This window comes from Pleurodeles waltl, chromosome 11, assembly GCF_031143425.1.
Source record: "Pleurodeles waltl isolate 20211129_DDA chromosome 11, aPleWal1.hap1.20221129, whole genome shotgun sequence".
Lineage (NCBI taxonomy): Eukaryota > Metazoa > Chordata > Amphibia > Caudata > Salamandridae > Pleurodeles > Pleurodeles waltl.
In genome coordinates, this window is record NC_090450.1 from 307153723 (window position 1) to 307177920 (window position 24198).

A 24198-nucleotide genomic window follows, 5' to 3' on the forward strand; every position below is an offset into this window, starting at 1 on the left:
GGTAGGGGATATGTTTGCTTTAGAGACCCAGTCCATAAATGCAGAATCATAATATTTCCTAAAGTTTGGAAGGGCCAGTCCTCTATCTTCAACTGCAAGGAATAGAGTCTCCAACTGAGCCCTTGGTTTTTTGTTGGCCCATACAAACTGTCGTAATAATGCATCAAGTTCTTTAAAAACATTTTGATGTATTTTCATAATCACGCTAGAAAAAATGAACGAAAGAAGAAGAAGAATCATCATTTTTACTAGGGCTACACATCCAGTGATTGATAACGGAGAAGATTGCCATTTTTCTAGTCGGTGTTGCCCTTTCTTCAAACGTAGGGACATAATTTAGGCCAAATAGATCCAAAAAATCATGGGAGACATAGATACCCAGATATCTCTGGGCGACGAAGATGATACTGGACCCACATCTCCAATGGAAGAACATTCATGGTGGTATTAAACAATAGGGCTTCTGATTTAGAATGATTGATCCTATACCCCCCCAACTCTGTAAAGGCCATTATTTTGGCAATGTTCAAGGATTATGCTGCAAGATAAAGGATCATGTCATCAGCAAACAGTTTTAGTTTTGGGCCTGGATCATAGGAGGAAGAATAGAGGTGTCTTGGTGCAGTGCCGCTTCTAAAGGTCAATGAAAACGGGAAGAGCACAGAGGAAAGGGGGCATCCTTGATGCGTACCCCACTGGACTTGAAGAGTTCCTGCTATACGTGGATTGCTAAGAATTTTTATTTGAGCTTTAGAATACAGATTACGCAAAATCTGAATAAATTGAATAGGAAACTTTAAACTTTGCTAAGATCTGAAAAAACACCTCCAATTGGACTAGATCTAAGGCTTTCTCTGCAACCAACATTATAATAGCCACCGGTTTATCCTTATTACAATAGTAATCCATCACCTGAATTAAAAAATTGGTATTTGTCGCTAGCAGCCTACCAAGGAGAAAGCGCACTGGTCTTTATGACTTAGATCCTGCACTACTGAAGTTAATCTTCGTGCCAATATCTGTGATAAAAAGCTTATGATAAAAATGTAATAAGCTGATCAGACGATATGAATCCGTTTTTCTGAGATGGCCTATAATTTTTTTTTAAATTGATCACAGTGGCTCTTGTAAAGAATGCAGGTATGAATCAAAAAAGGACACAGGGTCCCTGACCAAATGGGGAGAGAGATCCAGGGAAAAATAGAGTAAATAAAACATACATCACTCTCCTATTCATTCAATAAGTCAATTTAATCTCAATAAAACATCATATCTGGCATTCCAAAAAACATTTTCTCTTTTGATTAATGCAAAAAAATATATATGTATTTTTACATTGACATTTAAAACCATGATATTCTAAAATAGAACAAAACCCCCCTTTTCTTCAAAAACCACCCTTACAGCTCAAGCCCACAGATACTCAGATAGACAAACAAAGACCAACCAAACAAAAGACACACATAAATACAGCACCAAGACACCGGACCAACAAAACATTTCATGCATCAGAATATCTCAATACACAGTCTGCACATCAAATATCACATATCCTTACTCAAAAATATTGTATATATTGCATAAACACAGTTTAAATATCAAACTGATATATAGTTCATCTCCACATTATCTCCAGCTATTCGCTCTGAAAATGTCCTTTTCAATCAATACAGTTCTTGATGTCCAAACGGCAAATGCCAATAATATGCAAGCAAGTTCTAACAAATGTAGCTCGATCCGGCTTGTCCTTGGAGTGAAAATTGGATCAATAATTCTCATACATATATTCATGGATCATCATCCTTGCTGACACGCATTTCGGTGGGCTTACACCTTCTGATTGAATCACAATACTAACAGCCACCTTCATCAGGGCACTACATCACGTTTGGGCATTGTGCCATATCTTTCAATCTACACATACATTTAAAACGTAAATATATCTATATCAGTGATATAACATTCCAAAGGGCATTATACAGGTCTGTTCCCGTGTGAAAAAACATTCCAGTGAGTGTGGAATCCCATCTCCAAAAACACTACCAATAAGGTGATTTATCGAAATACTATTCCAGAGATCTCATGATATAGTGAATTTAGAAAGACCTTAATCCCATGCACCATACCTATAAAGCCTAAAGAAGTTAAGCACGCAAGACTCTGCATGCCTACCTGATACTTTCCGGAATGATACAAAGTAAACAAGCAACAACTTGTGTGAGTCGGGGGGCCGTACCGCTAACGCTACAAGAAAGAAGACACTTCAGACTTTTAAATGGACATTTTCAATTGCAGCGTTATAGGCTGTATAGACTATGCTCACAATATCACTTGCCATTAAGACGCTTACCTTAGATGACACTCAAAAACTGGGATTGAGGCAACTCAATGGAATGATCCAGAATGATTTCCATATTGCACACGGCTATAGCAAGCGCTATTTAAATACCGGGTGCTGAAATCCAGCAGGCTGTGAAAATCAAAAAGGGACAAAAGCCTTTTCCCACAACTACAAAACAATAAAGAATCATGGTGGCCATATTGAAAATTGAAAGAGTGTCGTTCAACTAAAAGTCTTACTGTGGACACTAAAGAAGACCCATAAGAGAAGAATAGGACGCATTAACAGTAGTAAAGATTGTGATCAATCATGCAACCAAATATATTAAAGGCAGAGAAAGGCACAGGCGTTGGCAACCAAACAATACATAGAATAAGATGGTAACAACTTCACCAAGGCCACAACAACTTAGGAAGATAACACTATCTATATGCATACTACTGGCAAGGAAATCCCTCACCCAGGGGTTCCTTAGAGTGCATTATGTCAAGGTATTTCTTCATTCAAACCCTTCTTAAAGGTCTCTAGAAAAAAAAAAATCCAAAAAACCTCCTTCTTTTTTCTAACCTGTTCCGAACATTCATCATTTCTCAAAACTATTTTTCAGGATGGTCTGATAACGCGTCCTTCTATGCTAATTTATACATTTTAGGACTCGTTTTAGGCCGATGAATCTTTGGACCCAGTGGTGAGACACCGTAAGACGAGGTAACTAATCAATATATCAAGCAATATATCAATAATATTGTCAACATATATCACCACAATATATTTCACTTTAGACATTTGTTAAACCTTCGGCGCAACCATGACCTTTCAGTCATGAATAACCACACCTTATTAAGTTCTGTGAATTTTATTCCCTATTGATTACAATCTAATAGCAGATGTATTAATCTCAAACCAAGAAGCAAAGAGCATAGTCACAATGCGGCAACTATGATAAGGTTTCAACAATGCAAAGATCACAAACATAAGCTGTAATATGAAGGTAAACAAATCAAAATGCATAGAACCTCATATATGTCTTAGTTCAGCATAGCACCACGTCAGTCACGTCAGTTACGTCAGTCAAGGTGAATGCCTCATCTAGCCACTAATTAGCATCAGCATGTTGGGCTTCATGCAAAACAATTTAGAACATCAATTTGGAAAACATCTAACTAAGGTCTCTAATAAAAAATACACAGCAGTTGGTACCTAGAAAAAAAAGGCAAATAGATGAATTTCAATAACAGTAGCATTATTACCCTCCTCGGAATAGGTCAGCAAACAGGATCAGTCTTCGTCTTCAGGACATCAGTTGAATCGCTGTCAGTCTATCTAGTCTAAGGGCAGGGGACACTTCCCTCATAAGGAAGAAAGTGTAATGGGGCGACTAAGGGTGAGGATAGTTTATTAAGTCTCAAGTCACCAAACAAAGTGACAGAGTTTCTAGATGCAATCAATATCATTCCCTACCTAGTGATCTCAAGTCTCCTGTGTCATGGGTTTTTATCCCTTTTCCATAATACATTCCCCCAAAATTCTATTGGATAGTCACTATACCCCACTATCTGTAACCTATCAAATTATACATTAAGTAATGCATTTGTCATTTTATGATAGCTTATAACATTTTGATTGGTCTTCATAATTGACGTTTTTCGTAGGTGGCACATCCGGGGTTACTTCATTCTCTGGCACGTTCTTCGGGTCAAGAGTTCTCTTTTCCGTGGTTGCATGTCCTTGAAAGTGTCCATAGTTTGTTGCAAAGCGTATAACTTTATACTAAAGCAGCTAGCATGCGGATGAGAAAAACTAGCTTTGCTGCAAATAAACGAAGAAGAGAACAATTGCTGGGTCATGGCCTTTTGCGAGTCAGCACACTGGAGAAACAGAAAAATATGCTTTAATATGAGAGCTACATAGCCAGTTCTCGACTCACGCTAACTTAAGACTTAAGGATGCTAATAATTACAATCTTCGTACGTGTTAACATATTCAATTAATTCAAATACAAGTAATTATTTCTTCTTATTAATATTAGTATATGCGTACAATAATTCTCCACATTTAAGATACGTTTCAATGAAAAATATTATTAATGCAGCATTGTTAAATATAAGCATTTCACATCTAAAATAGGTAATGTTTAAACTACGCTCTCTCAGTCCCTCCTCTGATGACGCTTGTCATCACACGATTTTCTTTTGATCTTAATTTTTCACCTTGCGCATAATACGCATTTCAACATCTTGCCCTTTATGAGAACTTTCCCATATTTCATTGAACATTTTCTCTCTTTCCCTTTCTTCATTTCGTCGGGCTCTTTTAGTCCAATTTCTTTTTACTTTGTCATTGATTTTACATGCCCCCCATAATCCTAATAGGCAAACCAAAACAATTAATAGACCCATCATAATTTTTGCAAGTACCCCATTCCAAATGTTGGTAAATCAGCTTCCCACTCGGGCAATTCCTTTCCCAAATTTCTCCCAAACACCAGGTTCTTTCAGATCCTTCAAGTCTGTACTATCTCTAGTAAGGTTAGTAAGCATGCTTCTAATTTTCTTACTGTTATCTGGTATGAATGAGCAACAATGACGCTCATTAAGCATTTTGCAGACACCTCCATTCTTTGCTAAAAGAATGTCTAAAGCAAGCCGATTTTGAAGAGTCATAGCTCTTTCTGCAGCAAGTTCAGTATCCATCAGGAGTATGGCTCCTGTAAAATTTGTCAACATGTTATCCACTATAGTAGACAACTTTTGAATTTTCATAGAATTCAAGATAACCCCTACTGATGGGATTATGGCTCCAAATATATCACCAATGACAGCCGCCACTGATTCTCGTTTTTGTCTAGAATGTTGTAATTCAGACGTTTTAGGTATTTGTTTTAAGTCATCAATCTGGTATATCTTTGGGAATACTATTCCCAAATAACATGTCCCATACCATCCCTTAGGGAGATGGTAATCTGCATTTAGTCCACAGATATAATAGATTCCAGGGATCGCTGGATCTTGTCCATTTAACATAAAGGTCCATTTACTCTGAAACAAAAACACATGTCTGCATTCACTCGTACCCACTAACAAATTGTCTTGATCAGATTTCGGCCTATATATACAGAGCCTTCCTACGTGTAATGCGTCTATAGCTAATTTGCCCTGTGTTTTGATTGCAGTATAAGCATAATCATTTGCATATGTACATTTTTCTAGTCCTTTTTCTAATCTTTCTTTCAGTGCTTTGCGTCTATCATCTGTGTGATCTAAAAAGCTCTTCTCTACAGGAGACAATAAGCAAGTCAAATTGTTGCGATGTGCATAAGCAGTTCGAAATGTAAGTGTTGGCTCAAAGAATCCTCTAACTATTTTTATATCATGCTCTTTTGCTAATCTATTTAGGAATTCAATCACAGGCACAAAAGAAAACACAACATCCAAGTTTGAATAAAAGTATTGCACATGCTCTTGATTATAGAATCTGCAACTAATTCCATAAGTAAGAGGGAGGCTATGATAAGTAACTCCCTCCTGCACAGATGAAGGAATTTTAGTACATCCATAACAATCTTTCGCATCCATAGTTTCCACATATTCGTTTAGTAAGCGATAGAAGACATTAGTAGAAAGTTCCCCTTTTGCATTAGTTCCCTCATGAATGTGTCTTGCATCCTGCTCAAATTTCTCCCAGAGTGTTAGTTTAGTGGTAGTCTCAGGTTTTGAAGTTGCATTAATAGTTTCTTTCTCTCTCCATGGCATTCCCACAATCACTCCCACAATCATTACTGCACATACAACACCTATTATAAGACCTAACCAACCACACACCTTACTTCCCTTGCTACTATTTCTATTGTAAGCCATGTTTGTATAGAATCAGAATAGCAGTTCAACAATCAACTTGATGATAAACTCTTTGCGTATATTACAGCGTCTTCACTCACTCCAGGACCCCTTTTTGTCGATTCCGGTTAACAGCTTGTCGTAATCAGGTTTCTTTAAAAGTCAAGTTCGGTTTTAGTGTCACTTCCAGTAGTTTCTAAAGTCTCTTTCTCTTCTTTTTTATTTTTTTTCACAAATTCATTTTTAGCCGAGTTTCCCTTTGACTATCTTCAGGTACCGTAGTATTGGCCTGGTACTTCTCGATCAAAACAAAATGCTAAGAATTCCTGTTGCCATTCAGAGGTTGTAGCATATGCCCATTCAGGACCTGTATACCTTCTGTTCGCTATTCTTTTTCTTTTTAACCTTCGTTCACCTTGTTGTTCTCCTTCACTCAGATCATCTGCTTGTGAAGTATCACTTTCTTCTATTATTGTGTCATTCGATACCTCTCTTATTTTAGGATGTGACTTGTCTGGCCAATTATCGCCTCTATGTGTCTTGGTTCGATGTTTTCCTTCAGGACGTTGGACAGCACCCTCCTCTTGTGATATGGTGTTTCCTCTTGACGGACCTGCAATTGGTTCGGGAGACTCTGATACGTTTTGATTTGTATCTACAGTTTCTCCTTCTCTTTCGTCTTCTGGTTCTATGTTGGGTTCGGACTCTAACCCGTACTTGTCTACTTCTGGGAGAACTTCTCCTTGGCTTAGTTCTCTGGCTGCCTCTACTGAGATAGGCACTCTGCCACCTCTCTCGAACTCATTGACTGTTTGAGGGACAAGGCTGTTCTCAGTGGGCTCTTCAGTAGTCTCAGTTCCTTCTTGACTGATCTCTGACTCTGAGACTTCTCTTCCTGAAGTTGCTGTACCGGAAACTTCAAGTTCCTCTTCAACAGGACACGTTACCTTTTTCGTGTGACTGGCATGTATCCAGTTGGGAACCCCGGCATACTTCACAGCAGTGGTAGTCGTCAATATTACTTGATACGGCCCCTTCCAACGCGGCTCAAGACACGATTTTCTCACATGTTTCTTGACAACCACCCAATCTCCAGCTTGCAGAGAGTGACCTGGATCGCCAATCGGTGGCAACGTGTTAGCTTCCACCTGGTGAGAAAAAGAGCGAATTACGTCAGCCAAACCTTTGCAGTAATCCAACACCATATCATCTGTAATATTCACTAGTGCATTTGTAGGTACTGCTGGTAATCTCATAGCTCTGCCCATGAGAATTTCGTGGGGAGATAATCCCGTCTTCTTGTCTGGGGTATTTCTCATAGTCATCAGCACTAGAGGTAAGGCGTCTGGCCACTTCATGTTTGTAGCTGCACACATTTTTGCCATTCTTGATTTTAAAGTACCATTCATCTGTTCAACTAGTCCTGATGCTTCAGGGCGATAGCTACAATGCAGCTTTTGTTCAATGTTGAGTGCGGCACACAGAAGTTTAATCATGTCATTGACGAAGTTTCTCCCCCTATCTGATTCTATAGAAACCGGAAACCCAAATCTTGGGATCAGCTCCCTGAGTAGTAGTTTTGCAACTGTAAGACTGTCATTCCTACGTGTGGGATATGCCTCAATCCAATGACTGAAAACACACACAATCACCAACACGTACTTCAATCCTCCACAAACAGGCATTTCGATAAAATCCATTTGCATTCTGTTGAATGGGCCTCCAGCTCTCCCAATGTGGCTCAAAGTTACCACAGTTCCTTTTCCAGCATTCATCTGTTGACAGATGACGCACCTGTGGCAAGTGATTTCTGCGGCATGTCTGAATTTTGGATTGAACCAATCAATCTTAAAGGACCTGATCATGGCATCTCTTCCCAGATGTGCCTGGCCATGATAGAGCCGGGTAAACTGTGATAAAAGACTATTTGGCAGAACCAATTTTCCCTCTTCTGAAACCCATAGATCATCTGCTCTTTGTACACATTGCATTCTCTGCCAGGAACGTTTTTCTTCTTTGCTAGCACGACTTTGTAATGTTTTCAGTTCGTCTAAGGTATCAACCACTCGTAATGCTAGACTTAAACTTGTGTCGTTTTCAGTTTGTGGTAACAATTCCCACTGCTCTTTAAACGATATACAGTTCAATGCAGAAAATCTTGCGACTTGATCTGCATAGCTGTTTCCCATAGACACAAAATCTTGTGATCTGGTGTGAGCACTGCACTTCACCACGGCAACTTCGAGAGGTAACTGAATCGCATGTAACAAATCTCTTATTTGTTCACCGTTTTTCACAGGAGAACCAGAGGAGGTCATGAAACCCCTCTGTGACCAGAGTTGGCCAAAATCATGCACAATTCCAAATCCATATCTGCTGTCAGTATAGATAGTGACTTTCAAATTTACAGCTGCGTGGCATGCCTTAGTAAGAGCTATTAATTCTGCCACTTGTGCAGAAAACGCTTTCTCGAGCCAGGAGGCTTCGACAATGCCAGTTATGGTACATACTGCGTAACCGGCTCTCAATGTTCCTGCTGAATCTCTTAGACAGGACCCATCAACAAACATAATGCAATCGTTTTCTTTTAACTGGGTATCCTGTATGTCTGGGCGAGGTTTGGTACAGAGTTCAGTCACCTCAAGACAATCATGTTCAAATTCTTCCCCATCTTTGATTTCAGTATTTTCATTGGGAAGTAAGGTTGCCGGGTTCAGCACAGTGCATCTCTTCAGGGTGACATTTGGTGACCCCAGTATAATTGTCTCATATCTAGCGAGACGTGCATTTGTCATGTGTTGTGTCTTAGTTCGTGTCAACAGAATTTCAACTGAATGTGGAACCATTACTGTCAGAGGGTATCCCATGACTATGCCTTCATATTGTGAAAGGCTTTGACCAACTGCTGCAACTGCCCGCAAACAACCCGGTAAGGCTGCTGCGACAGGGTCCAAGGTTGCTGAAAAATATGCTACAGGGCGATTTGCATCTCCGTGGACCTGTGTTAAAACAGACAAAGAACAAGCATCACGTTCATGACAAAACAACAGAAAAGGTTTCTCATAGTCAGGCATTCCCAATGCTGGTGCCCTGCACATGCATTCTTTTAATTCTACAAATGATTCAAGCTCCTCTTTTGTCAAAGTTATTGTGTATGGCTCATCCTTGACTTCTTTTCCTGTCAATTTTATTTAAGGCTTTGAGATGATTGAGAAGTTGGGTATCCACTGACGACAGTAGCCCACCATTCCCAAAAACATCCTGACATCTCTTTTTGTTGTTGGGGGATTCATCTGCAAAACAGCTGTTATTCTTTCCTTTGATATTCTTCGAGACCCTTTCTCAATCAAATGTCCCAAGTATTTCACTTCTTTTTGACAGTATTGTAACTTTCTGGGTGACACCTTGTGTCCATTCTTTCCCAGATGATTCAATAACGCAATGGTATCATATTTACAACTGTCTCTGGTTTTGGATGCAATTAATAAATCATCAATGTACTGCACAAGAGTCGAATTAAAAGGCAGCACAAGACGTTCCAAGTCCTTCTTCAATATTTGATTGAAGATGGATGGTGACTCTGAGAACCCTTGAGGAATTCTGCACCAACTGTACACCTTGTCCAAAAATTTGAAACTGAACAAAAATTGGCTGTCCTCATGAAGAGGTATCGAAAAGAATGCTTGTGATAGGTCTACCACAGTAAACCATTCAGCATCACAAGGAACCTGGAACATTATTACCGCTGGGTTAGGTACCACAGGGCAGCATTTTATCACAATTTCATTTATTTTCCTCAAATCCTGCACAATTCGAACTTTTCCACAGGGCTTCTTTAAACCCATGATGGGTGAGTTACACGGACTGCTCAAGACTTCTTTCAGGACTCCCTGTCTGAGAAAATCTGCAATTATTTGTGACACCTCAATGAGGACGTCTTGGGTCATGTGATATTGTGACACTTGTGGGAACACTGCATTCGGCTTTATCTGAACCTTGACTGGTTCTACTCCTTTTGTCAATCCTACTTCTTTCCCAGTCAAATCCCACACTTTCTCTGTCACGGTCCCTTGTAGTTCAACAGGTAGGTCGATCAAAGTATGCATTGGGAATAAAGTAATCAAAGGCTAGTCTTCATTTGTCTCTCCTCCTTTCTCTATGAATTGACTCTCATCTCCCTCATCGTCACTATTTGTCTGTACTTCTATTCCATTGTTGGAACAGGTAATTGAACATTTTGTCTTACACAGTAAGTCCCTTCCTAGTAAGGATACTGGACTTGAATCGCATACAACAAATCTATGCAGCCCTTGAAAGTTGCCAATTTCAACCTGCACCGGATCAGTAATCGGATTAGTCAGGTACTGATTTGCCACACCAACCACTCGTATAGTACGCCCTGAGAGAGGTAATCTCGGGACTTCTGCACTTCGAACTGTAGAGCGTGTAGCTCCTGTGTCGACCAAAAAAGAAACCTTATAGCCCATTACTTTTCCCTCTACGTATGGACGTATGATCCACCTCTAGAGATGCTGCAAGCCTGCACTCTTCACTGTCTGAGCTGTCATCTGACCAATCCTCATTCATGCCATTTTCACCTCGTAATGGGAATTGTTGCACAGTATTATTTTGATTGGTTACCTGGCCTGTGACCTGCTGAGGAAGCATCACCTGTTGCTGTCCCATCGGAGCCATTAGTAATTGCATTTGCTGTCTAGGCACCATAGGAATCTGCTGCTGTACTGGTTGCATTTGTACTGACTGAAAACGCGGCATTTGCATCTGCTGCATGGGCTGTACCCCTTGCATTTGCACCAAATTATTCTGAAAATTCGGGTTTTGATGTCTCACTTTTGGACCTCGTGAATTTTGTAATGTACCGACATTAATGCTCTGCTGAACTGCACCATCCTGTACCATATTCGGACACTCCCGTTTCCAGTGCCCCACGCCCCCGCACGCTTGACATGGTGACATCCTTTTTACTCCTTGAAAATAATTTTGAACAACAACATTATTCATGTCCGGACTGCGGTTCACAAACCCTCGACCTCTGCCTCTCGGCTTTGCCTGAAACACACCATTCATTTGCGGTTGTTGCTGTATCATTTGCTGAACTCCATTTCCCTGTATTCCAGCTTGGGCAGCCCGTATCTACATCACCATCACCTTTTCCTTCAACTATTTCTGCTTCAACCCAATCTCTACACTACAGTATTCTGCATACTGCAACACCTCATCAATCGTTTTAGCTTGCCAACAAATCAAATGATTCTTAATAATTTGGCTAACCTCTGGTCTCAACCCTTCAACGAATCTAAACACAAGGTGATTCATATCCTTCGGTTCGATAGTCTCAGTACCACTGTAATGTTGGAACGCTTTCAATAATCTCTCGTAATAAGCATGTATTGACTCCTTAACCTCTTGAGAGGTCCGGTCGATTTTCTGCCAATCGGTCACCTTCGGCAACACCTTTTGTTTCAAGAACTCAATTACTTTATGATAATATTTAATCACCTCTTCTGAAGGTGCTCCAGTCACCTTATCTCTTGCCGGCTCCTTCGTTGGCCAATCTACCCCTCTCTTGCACTCGAGCCACAAATCAGGCAGAACAATGATCTCAAATAAAGTATTCAAGTCTTCCCAGAGACACTTTGCAAGTTTCACGAACCTGTCCGTTTGTTGATACCACTCAATCGGCTTCTCTCTTAATCTAGGATAATCGTTCGTAAAAGATAAAATATCTCCTCTAGACCACAGCACATGTACTAAAACACCACCAGCTGTCTCTCTCATAGGTAAGATTTTTACCGATCCCAGGTCAGGTGACGTCCTAACTTCATTAGACCCTGGACTGTCTCCCTTTCCCTTATCTCTTTTCTTTGCCCATCGGCCTTCCCATTTCTCCAATGCACCCCAAATTTGTGCACTTTGCAACAGATCTCTCAGATGTGCCTTCATGCCTGCAGATCTCATGTGTTCAAAATCTTTGGAGTCAAAATCTAATCTGTAACTTCTTTTCAAATGCTTAGTGTTTCCGATATCAATATTATATTTATCTGCCAAATTCGCTAATCTCTGATGTACTTTGCCTACCTCTTTGGTAATCTTGGGGCATAAGTACCTCAATTCTGCCTCAGTGTATGATTCCAACCTATTTACTCCCATTGTTCCTTCCACTAACTCAGCAGCTTCTGCCCCTAGTCGTACAAAATTCAAGTATTCATCTTGTTTTTCTTTCTCAGGTTCAATGGTAGTCATTGCAGTCTTTTGTGAGGTACAAGTTTTCTCTAACCACTCATTTAACTGCTGTACTGTAAAACCCTGCAGTGAAATATTCCCTGCATATATCATTGGGGTGTGTGAGGTATTTGTACTCATAGTTTGGGGAGTTAAAACTCCCAACCCTGCTTGACGCATCGCTTCGAGAGGTGCCCCTACTGGACTAAGGTCCATTAAGGGTCTCGGTGGCTCATTTAATTGTTCTCCAGGGGCCATTATCTGGGGTGTTCTCATAGGCCCTCCTCTTATCGCTTCCTAAGTCATCACTCCCTGATCACACATCCCTGGTTTACCTTGTGCATACAATGGTACGGGGGGACCAACAGTAATGGGTAACGATATAGCGGCAGGTGCCTGACCTGGACCCAGACTTCTTGGGGCCTCAACACCATAGGTCTGATCCAGTGTACCCGGTACAGGTACTAACGGTGGTCCCGCTACAGGGTTATACCCTGGTATCAACTGTGGTGGTTGAGACATTAGCTTCGGAGTCGATTCAATCTGTATTAACTTTGGCTTTGTGTATATCGGGTCTGGCTGCACTATCAAGTTTGTAGTAGTCTCAAGCACTGGAACATCAGGGTACATTCTCTTTATCTGAGGTGGAGGCTGCAACTGTATTGGCAAGTCTGGTGCAGTGGGTACACTGACACCATTCTGTATCAAAGCTGTATCGCTAGTCTGTACTGTATCAGTAACTCCCTTTTCCTGCGTCTGGTTCCCAGGATCCAAGCTAGTACTTGAAGTATTGTCACTCACCGCATATGGTGGCGGACAATCATGTAACAATCTATCCATAAATTCCTCATCATCTGAATCATCTTCCTCTTCCCAGGACCTTTTATTTTCTTTAGATTTGCCTGAGTCTTTGTCGGTTTTACAGGAGGCTTTCTTTCCCTGTGTCTCTTCTCCCTGGGTTATTGCTGGGAATAACTTCAACCCATCTACAATTCCCCTTCTCCACATTTTGCTCTTGTTGTCCCACCTAGCCTCTGCATATGATTTTTCTGCCCTTCTCAGCCTTCTCTGAAACCTTTCTTGTCTATGTTTAAGGGCCATCAAGTCCCAAATCGCCAAAGCCTCGTATTGTGCCGGTCTCGGAGGTAGCTTCTGTGTACTTAACATCCACCTCAGATTTTCTAGTACCTTTGGATTAAATGTCCCATGCTCTGGAAACGCTAAACACCCTTCTTTTTCTGTTAATTTGCGCCACTGTTTCATCCATAAACAAGGTGCGACACCTTTCTCTTCCATAACCGTGTAAGCCGGAGTACCCTCAGGTGGTGTGGGTTCTCCATCGTTGCAACAATATATACATCTCCCTTTACAGCGCTCTTCAATGCTTTGACAAAATTCATTTTTGCGATTCTCTTATTTCGTATTTAATCAGAAATGGCTTAGTTCCCAGGACACTCTTCACCCGCCCTTTCTCAACCTATTGTCTCTCACGTACGGCAGCAAATCCGTGCGCGACCCCTCTTGACATCTGACCTATCTCAGCGCAGCACCACTGACGTCACACTCACACACACACAGCAGCTGATAAAGTCTTGCGGCTTGTCCGCTCCTCACTGACCCTTACAACTCACACAAACTAATGCAATTATTGCGAGCACCTTAAAATGACAACACAAATCTGTCAGTTTACTACAGGAAGGGTAACACATTCACTTCAGAACTTTACAGAGATTTCACTTGAAGCCTCGGCCGCTACTCTCTCCTTCTCAGTTCCCTCATACGCAAGCAGAATTCGACCTGCAAATTCTACTCTCGACTTGTCAATGACTCCTTCTAGTGCACTTTAGAATTGGTCAAATCTCCATCGAAGGTTTCATTCACACGTTACAACTCAAACTCGACTTGTCAACCACGCCCAACTGACCTATTAAACCGCACAGATTACAACATGAACCACATTTATCATCATACTCCGGAGTCTTAGACCTCGACAGGTCCGTACACAACAACCAACCACATGGATAATTTTGAGCAACAAGCGCTACATTCACATGAAGTACGCCAACTTCCCTACTCTCATACTGTGGAGTGCGCCCACTCCTGCTAAACAACACTTAATTTGGCCTAAATACACACAAATTTTTCAGAACCACCTGCAAGATGCATAAGCTTAGGCAAGCGCAAAGACCCGAACCACGCACACTATGGCGCCGAGAACATTCCCAACTCATTTAGGCAGGCTCCGAGATCCCGGGAACGCCATGGCGAGCTTAGCAACCCATCATATCTCCAAATTGCATTATCACAGAAAAACAAATTAAACAATGAAACTCCGTCCTAGGGCCCCCAAGGGCCAAACCGTCGCTCTGCTACCAGAACTGATAACGCGTCCTTCTGTATTAATTTATACATTTTAGGACTCGTTTTAGGCCGATGAATCTTTGGACCCAGTGGTGAGACACCGTAAGGCGAGGTAACTAATCAATATGTCAAGCAATATATCAATAATATTGTCAACATATATCACCACAATATATTTCACTTTAGACATTTGTTAAACCTTCGGCGCAACCATGACCTTTCAGTCATGAATAACCACACCTTATTAAGTTTTGTGAATTTTATTCCCTATTGATTACAATCTAATAGCAGATGTATTAATCTCAAACCAAGAAGCAAAGAGCATAGTCACAATGCGGCAACTATGATAAGGTTTCAACAATGCGAAGATCACAAACATAAGATAGTAATATGAAGGTAAACAAATCAAAATGCATAGAACCTCATATATGTCTTAGTTCAGCATAGCACCACGTCAGTCACGTCAGTTACGTCAGTCAAGGTGAATGCCTCATCTAGCCACTAATTAGCATCAGCATGTTGGGCTTCATGCAAAACAATTTAGAACATCAATTTGGAAAACATCTAACTAAGGTCTCTAATCAAAAATACACAGCAGTTGGTACCTAGAAAGAAAAGGTAAATAGATGAATTTCAATAACAGTAGCATAATTACCCTCCTTGGAATAGGTCAGCATACAGGATCAGACTTCGTCTTCAGGACATCAGTTGAATCGCTGTCAGTCTATCTAGTCTAAGGGCAGGGGACACTTCCCTCATAAGGAAGAAAGTGTAATGGGGCGACTAAGGGTGAGGATAGTTTATTAAGTCTCAAGTCACCAAACAAAGTGACAGAGTTTCTGGATGCAATCAATATCATTCCCTACCTAGTGATCTTGAGTCTCCTGTGTCATGGGTTTTTATCCCTTTTCCATAATACATTCCCCCAAAATTCTATTGGATAGTCACTATACCCCACTATCTGTAACCTATCAAATTATACATTAAGTAATGCATTTGTCATTTTATGATAGCTTATAACATTTTGATTGGTCTTCATAATTGATGTTTTTCGTAGGTGGCACATCCGGGGTTACTTCATTCTCTGGCACGTTCTTCGGGTCAAGAGTTCTCTTTTTTCCGTGGTTGAATGTCCTTGAAAGTGTCCATATTTTGTTGCAAAGCGTATAACTTTATACTAAAGTAGCTAGCATGCGGATGAGAAAAACTAGCTTTGTTGCAAATAAACGAAGAAGAGAACAATTGCTGGGTCATGGCCTTTTGCAAGTCAGCACACTGGAGAAACAGAAAAATATGCTTTAATATGAGAGCTACATAGCCAGTTCTCGACTCACGCTAACTTAAGACTTAAGGATGCTAATAAATGCAATCTTCGTACGTTTTAACATATTCAATTAATTCAAATACAAGTAATTATTTCTTCTTATTAATATTAGTATATGCGCACAATAATTCTCCACCTTTAAGATACGTTTCAATGAAAAATATTATTAATGCAGCATTGTTAAATATAAGCATTTCACATCTAAAATAGGTAATGTTTAAACTACGCTCTCTCAGGTCCATCTTATCTCACCCTCATTGTGGTTATGAGTGACCCAATGCGTAACTAGGGGAGCATTCAACTTCCGAGTTCTGATGGCAGATTTATGCTCAGACAGTCTAACTCTGAATTCCCTAGATGTCTCGCCCACGTATCCTAGGTTACAGGGATACAGGATCAAGTAGATCACATTTTTAGATCTACAGTTGGTCATAGTTGTTAAAGCAATCGTTCTTCCATTGTGTGTGACGCTTTGAGTAACTATAGCAGCATCACAGGCATGACAGTTGTCGTTGCCTTTGATGGAATCCGGCCCCACAATTGATCTCGGCACCAGCTCCTGTGTGCGGCCAACCGCCGACTTGACCAGCATGCTTCGCAGATTTCTATTTCTTTTGAAGGCAAATAGAGGTTTTTCCAGAGGTATAGTGTCTTCACTAGGGTTCAAAATGTGCCATTCAGAGTTAATAATCTTTCTAATTCTGTCATTCAGATTAGAATGATGAATTACACAAGCCAGCCTATCTTTCCTTGTTCACTTCTTGACCTGGAACAGTGATTCACGATCATATAGTCTTGCTCTCTTCAGCGAGTCCTTGATCACTTTTGGAGGGTTTCCCCTATGGCTCAGTTTTTCAGCAAGAACATCTGCATGTTTTAAAAAATCCTTTATCTCTGTGCAGTTCCTTCTTAAACACAAAAACTGGGAAAAAGGAATGGCCTGTCTTTGACTTTTAGGGTGGAAACTGTCAAAGTGCAAGAGAGTGTTTCTCGCTGTTGGTTTAGTGAACAGAGACACTAATAGGCGTCTGTTACAATGCTTGATGTAAACATCCAAAAACTCTACTTGATTGAGGTCCCACTTAATGGTGAACTTGAGATTGTTGTCACATAGGTTCAACCATAAAAAGAACTCATTCAATACCTGTTCTTCTCCTCTCCATATAAAGAAGACATCATCTATGTATTTACACCACAGATGGATGTTTTAAAAAAATGGGGCGATCTCATTGTATATGTACCTTTTCTCAAAAGCACCAACATATAGGTTTGCTACGCTGGGAGCTCAGGCAGCACCCATTCTGACACCCTTTATTTGTTGGTGTATTGTACCATTGAATTCAAAATAGTTGTTATGTAGAACGATATTTAAACATTCTAAAATGAATTCATGTAAGGGATCTGAGCCCAGATACGTAAGGAGAGACCTAACACAGTCTAGGGCCTGTTTTTGAGGAATGTTTTTATGTAGGGCCTCAGGACCATGGTGACTAATATTTCTTGTTTGTGATTGAAATCTAGTCCTTTAAGTTTGGAGATGAAGGCCCTCATTACAACCCTGGCGGTCGGTCTTAAAGCATCGGTGATACCGCCAACAGCCCGGCGGAAAAAAAAAATGGAATCACAACCATGGTGGAAACCGCCAACATAGACAGCCACTTTAACACTCTGACCACCACGGTGGTAGAAACAAACACCGCGGCGGTAACCGCCAACAGACAGGCGGAGGACAAAGTACCGCCCACACTATTACAAGAGGCCTATCTGGCACCTTTTCCGGGACGGTACCAACACTGTCAAAAGCATGGTGGAAACAGGAATTGGAACGGAAACCACTCACCTCTTGACACCCAACGAGGAACCAGGATGCCATGGAGCCCGAACTACAAGTCCTGCCCATGCTGGTCTTCCTCCTCTTGTATCAGGAGCAGGAAAGACGCCGTCGACGACCACAGTGAGCACTGCACCTACAACACAGGGGAGGGTGGGAGTGAAAAGAGAGTGACACACACACGCAACACGCAATGCCCCCACCCACAACACCATACACACAAATACATGTACCAACATTACATATACACGCCCTCACCCCCTGGTGGAATGCAAGGACAAAAGGAAATGTTTGTAATGATTGTAATCAATAAAAATCAGATAGTGCAATTTCAAAAATCAGGATATACAAATATGTACACCAACTACACAAGTCCGGATATTAATCAAACATCGTCCGTGGATCAGTGTCCCAAAATGCATGGGCGAAGCCCACACGAGATACCTGACTCGAAACGGAGAGAACACTGCAGGGGCATCAGATCGAAATGAAACAGGTACCTGAGGGGGGGAACTTCAGCCGGAGGAACGCACGATGCCACTGCTCCACGGGGGGGCTCCATGCCCACTGATTGGTCCTGGGGAGTGCAAAGCCACAGTCTCACAAGTCTTTCCAGTGGGTGGTTTGCCCACTGCTCTATCCTGGGGAGTGCAAAGCCACAGTCTCTCAAGTGGATAACAGTCTCCAGTGGTTCTGGAGGGGGCTTTGTGCGGAGAGTGCTTCATCCTTCCAAGGATTGGGGTAATGGATGTGAATCTCCACTGGTTCTGGAGGGGGCTTTGTGACCAGTGTGCTTCATCCTGCCAAGGACTGAGGAAATGGATATGAATCCCCACTGGTTCTGGAGGGGGCTTTGTGCCCAGAGTGCTTCATCCTGCCAAGGACTGAGGAAATGGATGTAACTCTCCACTGGTTCTGGAGGGGGCTTTGTGCCCAGTGTGCTTCATCCTGCCAAGGATTGAGGAAGTGGATGTGAATCTCCACTGGTACTGGAGGGGGCTTTGTGCCCAGAGTGCTTCATCCTGCCAAGGACTGGGGTAGTGGATGTGAATCTCCACTGGTTCTGGAGGGGGTTTTGTGCCCAGTGTGCTTCATCCTGACAAGGACTGAGGAAGTGGATGTAAATCTCCACTGGTTCTGGAGGGGGCTTTGTGCCCAGAGTGCTTCATCCTGCCAAGGACTGAGGAAGTGGATGTATCTCTCCACTGGTTCTGGAGGGGGATTTATGCCTAGAGTGCTTCACATGCAGTGTTGCATGTCCCATTCCCTCACCTGGGTGTGTGTGTGTGTCACGAGATTGCCTGGGAACAGGTAGCATGATACGCCATGGAGGCAGAGACACACTCCACCCTGCTGCGACTTTGCCTGCCACCTGCAGGTACAAACAGTGCTGAGAGTCATGCCTCATGGACGCTGGGGAGCGTCCAGGACATCTCCTGCAGCCTCGGATGGCTGCCCACTGGGGATGATGCTGGGGACTGTTGCAGAGGCAGCAGACATGCAGGTGGCGGTGCTGGTGGCGGTGCTGCTGGTGGTGCTGGTGGCGGGGCAGGTGGCGGTGCAGGTGGCGGTGTCCACCACCATAGGGGTTGGTGTACTGGTTGACAGAGGGGGTGACTCTGGTCCCTTAGCCGGAGTTACCGTGCCGTGTCCTGACCTGCACTTTGGCTTGTGTCCCTTCCCCACCTTTGATGTTGGTGCTGGTGTCTTGCCACTGTCCCCTTTTGGTTTGGAGGAGCCCTTGCTTGCTGGGAGGTGTGGCTTCTCCCTCCGGCATGTGGGCACCTTCTTCACCTTGGCAGGTGGTGGAATGGCCTGCTCCCTGGCCTTGCTAGGTGGCACACTGGCAGCCCTGATGGGTGGCGGCCGCGATGAGACCGGAGTTGCTGTGACCACTGTGCTTGGAGATTTGGTGGCTGAGGTGCTGGGCTGGGACCTGGACAGCCTGGCCCTAGGGGAAGGATGGGGGGGAGGTGTAGGGAAGAGGTCAAAGTTAGCCAGGAAAAGTTTCTTAGACACACTGGGAAGGGAAGATGGAGGGGGTTTGGGAGTGGAGGAAGAGGTAGTGGTTGTAGGAGGTGTACATTTGCTGAATTTGGGTGAAGGTGCATGGGCAGGAGGCTGTTGTGAGGTGGATGGCTGTTGGGTGGGTGTGTGCCTGCATTTGTGTACTTTGGGAGGAGGGCTCACAGACATTCTGGGAGAGGACACAGGGGATGTGTGAATGGTGGTGGGGCGTGATTGCACGTGAGCGGTGTGTGGTTATGGGCGTGCTGGTGATGGAGGTAGTGGCTGAGGATATAGTGCATGCTGGTGTGAGTGGAGACGAGACAGGGAGGGAGGAGGAGGAGGTGGAGGAGGGGGACGCAGTGGATGTTGGTGTGTCTGCATGGGGATGGTGCTTGTGTGAGTGCCTGTGGGATGTGTGGTGCTTATGTTTTCCATGTCCACTCTTGTGTGTTGATGAGTCTGCATGCTGGTCTGATGGTGTGTTTGGGATAGGCTGAGGTACAGGGGATTGGGTCTGGGTAGTGGAAGTTGGAGGGGGAGGCTGGACACAGGGACAATGGCTGCCATCAGTGCTGAGGCCAGAGACTGAAATGCTCTCTGTTGGGCCGCGTGCCAAGAATGAATGCACCCCAGGTATGCATTTGTTTGCTGCAAATGTCTCTCAACACCTTGGATGGCATTGAAAATGGTAGATGGCACAACAGTGAGGGATCTCAGGAGGTCAATAGCCTCCTCACTGAGGGCAGCAGGGCTGACTAGGGCATGGGCTGAGGTGCCTGGGGTGAAGGAGATACCCACCCTCCTGGGTGAGCGGGCACGGGACACACGCTGAGGGGCTGCTGGGAGGACGGTGCTGGTGGGGCGGTGGCGGCTGTACCTGTTGATGCGGTGGGCACAAAGGTGCCCACCACCGCAAGGTGTAGGAAGGTAGCCTCTTTCTAGCCTTGTTACCCCCACTTTTGGCCTGTTTGTGAGTATATATCAGGGTGCTTTACTGTCTCACTGGGATCCTGCTAGCCAGGGCCCAGTGCTCATAGTGAAAACCCTATGTTGTCAGTGTGTTTGATATGTGTCACTGGGATCCTGCTAGCCAGGACCCCAGTGCTCATAGGTTTGTGGCCTATATGTGTTCCCTGTGTGGTGCCTAACTGTATCACTGAGGCTCTGCTAACCAGAACCTCAGTGTTTATGCTCTCTCTGCTTTTTGAATTGTCACTACAGGCTAGTGACTAATTTTACCAATTATTATTGGCACAATGGAACACCCTTATAGTTCCCTGGTATATGGTACCTTGGTACCCAGGGTATTGGGGTTCCAGGAGATCCCTATGGACTGCAGCATTTCTTTTGCCACCCACAGGGAGCTCAGACAGTTCTTACACAGGACTGCCACTGCAGCCTGAGTGAAATAACATCCACGTTATTTCACAGCCATTTTACACTGCACTTTAGTAACTTATAAGTCACCTGTATGTCTAACCCTCACTTAGTGAAGGGTAGGTGCAAAGCTACTATGTGTGAGGGCACCCTGGCACTAGCCAAGGCGACCCCATATTGTCCAGGGCAATTTCCCAGGACTTTGTGAGTGCGGGGACACCATTACACGTGTGAACTACATATAGGTCAATACCTATATGTAGCGTCACAATGGTAACTCCGAACATGGCCATGTAACATGTCTAGGATCATGGAATTGTCACCCAATACCATTCTGGTATTGGGGGGACAATTATATGCATCCCCTGGTCTCCAGCATAGAGTCCGGGTACTGCCAAGCTAACTCTCTGTGGTTTTGTCTGCAGCTACCGCTGCTGCCAACCCTCAGACAGGTTTCAGCCCCCCTGGGGCCTGGGCAGCCCAGTCCCAGGAAGGCAGAAGAAAGGATAACCTCTGAGAGAGGGTGTTACACCCTCTCCCTTCGGAAATAGGTGTTAATAGCCTGACAGGAGTAGCCTCTCCTGGCCTCTGGAAATGCTTTGAAGGGCACAGATGGTGCCCTTCTTGCATAAGCCAGTCTACACCGGTTCAGGGATCCCCCGAGCCCTGCTCTGGCATGAAACTGGACAAAGGAAAGGGGAGTGACCACTGCCCTGACCAGCACCTCCCCGAGGGATGTGCCCAGAGCTCCTCCAGTGTGTCCCAGTCCTCTGCCATCTTGAATGCAGAGGTGTGAGGGCACAATGGAGACCTCTGAGTGGCCAGTGCCAGCAGGTGACGTCAGAGACCCCTCCTGATAGGTGCTTACCTCTCTCTGTAGCCAATCCTCCTCTGAGGGCTATTTAGTGTCTCTCCTGTGGGTTTCTCACCAGATAACAAATGCAAGAGCTCACCAGAGTTCCTCTGCACTTCCCTCTTTGACTTCTGCCAAGGATCGACCACTGACTGCTCCAGGACGCCTGCAAAACTGCAACAAAGTAGCAAGAAGACTACCAGCAACATTGTAGCGCCTCATCCTGCCGGCTTTCTCGACTGTTTCCTGGTGGTGCATGCTCTGAGGGCTTTCTGCCTTCACCCTGCACTGGAAGCCAAGAAGAAATCTCCCATGGGTCGACGGAATAGTCCCCCTGCCAATGCAGACACCAAACTTCTGCATCTCCTGTCCTCTGGGTCCCCTCTCATCTTGACAAGCGTGGTCCCTGGAACACAGGAGCTGGATCCAAGTGTCCCCGACAGTCCAGTGGCTCTTCTGTCCAAATTTGGTGGAGGTAAGCCCTTGCCTCCCCACACCAGACAGTAATCCTGTTTACTGCGTGAACTGCAGCTGCTAGGGCTTCTGTGCACTTTTGCAAGACTTCCTTCGTGCACTGCCTAGCCCAGGTCCCCCGCACTCTGTCCCGCATTGACCAACTTGCTGAGTTGGACTCCGACTTCGTGGGACCATCTTTTGTTGTGCTGAGACAACCGCTGTGCTCAGATCTCCTGAACGCCTGTTCAGGTGCTTCTGCGGGTGCTGCCTTCTCTTGCATGCACTCTCTCTGTTTCTGAGCGCCCCCTCTGTCTCCTCCTCCTAGGGGCGACCTACTGGTCCTTCCTGGGCCCTGGCTGCACCCAATATTGTCAACCGCGACTCTTGCAGTTAGCAAGGCTTGTTTTCAGTCTTTCTGCATGAAAACAACTCTGCATCCTCCAGCACACCGTGGGACATGTTTGAACCAAATGAGACATTCCTGGCACTTTCCGTTGCTGCAGAATATTTGGCTTCTTCCACCCGGAGGCAGCCCTTTTGCACCTTCATCTGGGGTTTAGTGGGCTACTGCCCCCCCCGGACACTTGTGTGACTCTTGGACTTGGTCCCCTTCCTTTGCAGGTCCTCAGGTCCAGGAATCCATCTTCAGTGCTTTGCAGTCAGTTGTTGTCTTTGCAGAATCCCCTATCTCGACTTTACTGTTTTTCTGGGGTAGTAGGGTAACTTTACTCCTACTTTTCATGGTCTTGGGGTTGGGTATCTTGGACACCCGTAGTGCTTTCTTACACTCCCAGGGACCATCTACACACTACACTAGGCCTGGGGTCCATTCGTGGTTCGCATTCAACTTTTGGAGTATATGGTTTGTGTTGCCCCTAGGCCTATTGTCTCCTATTGCATTCTATTGTGTTCTACAGTATTTGCACTACTTTGCTAACTGTTTACTTACCTGATTTTGGGTTGTATGTATGTTTTGTGTATTTTACTTACCTCCTAAGGGAGTATATCCTCTGAGATACTTTTGGCATATTGTCACTAAAATAAAGTACCTTTATTTTGAGTATCTCTGAGTATTGTGATTCTTGTGATATAGTACTAAGTGATATAAGTGGTATAGTAGGAGCTTTGCATGTCTCCTAGTTCAGCCTAAGCTGCTCTGCTATAGCTACCTCTATCAGCCTAAGTTGCTAGAACACCTCTAATCTACTAATAAGGGATAACTGGACCAGGCACAAGGTGTAAGTACCAATAGGTACCCACTACAAAAGGGAGCTCCCATCAGAGGAGGAGTTGCTGTCGCTGGTGTATGCTCCTGTCCCCGTTGTGGAGCTCCCCTCGCCCTCCATCCCACTGGTGCCTTCAGACTCCATTACTTCACCCTCCAGGGCCATGTGGGATGCAGCTCCCTCCTGCTCCGGTGCCACTGCTCCTCCACCAGATGATGCTAATGCACACAATAACAGGGTGACAAAACAAAAAGGGTGGGGAGACAGAAGATACACATGGTCAGTGCATGCAACACCACTACCTTTGGCAGACACAACACACGGAGCAGCCCTATGCACT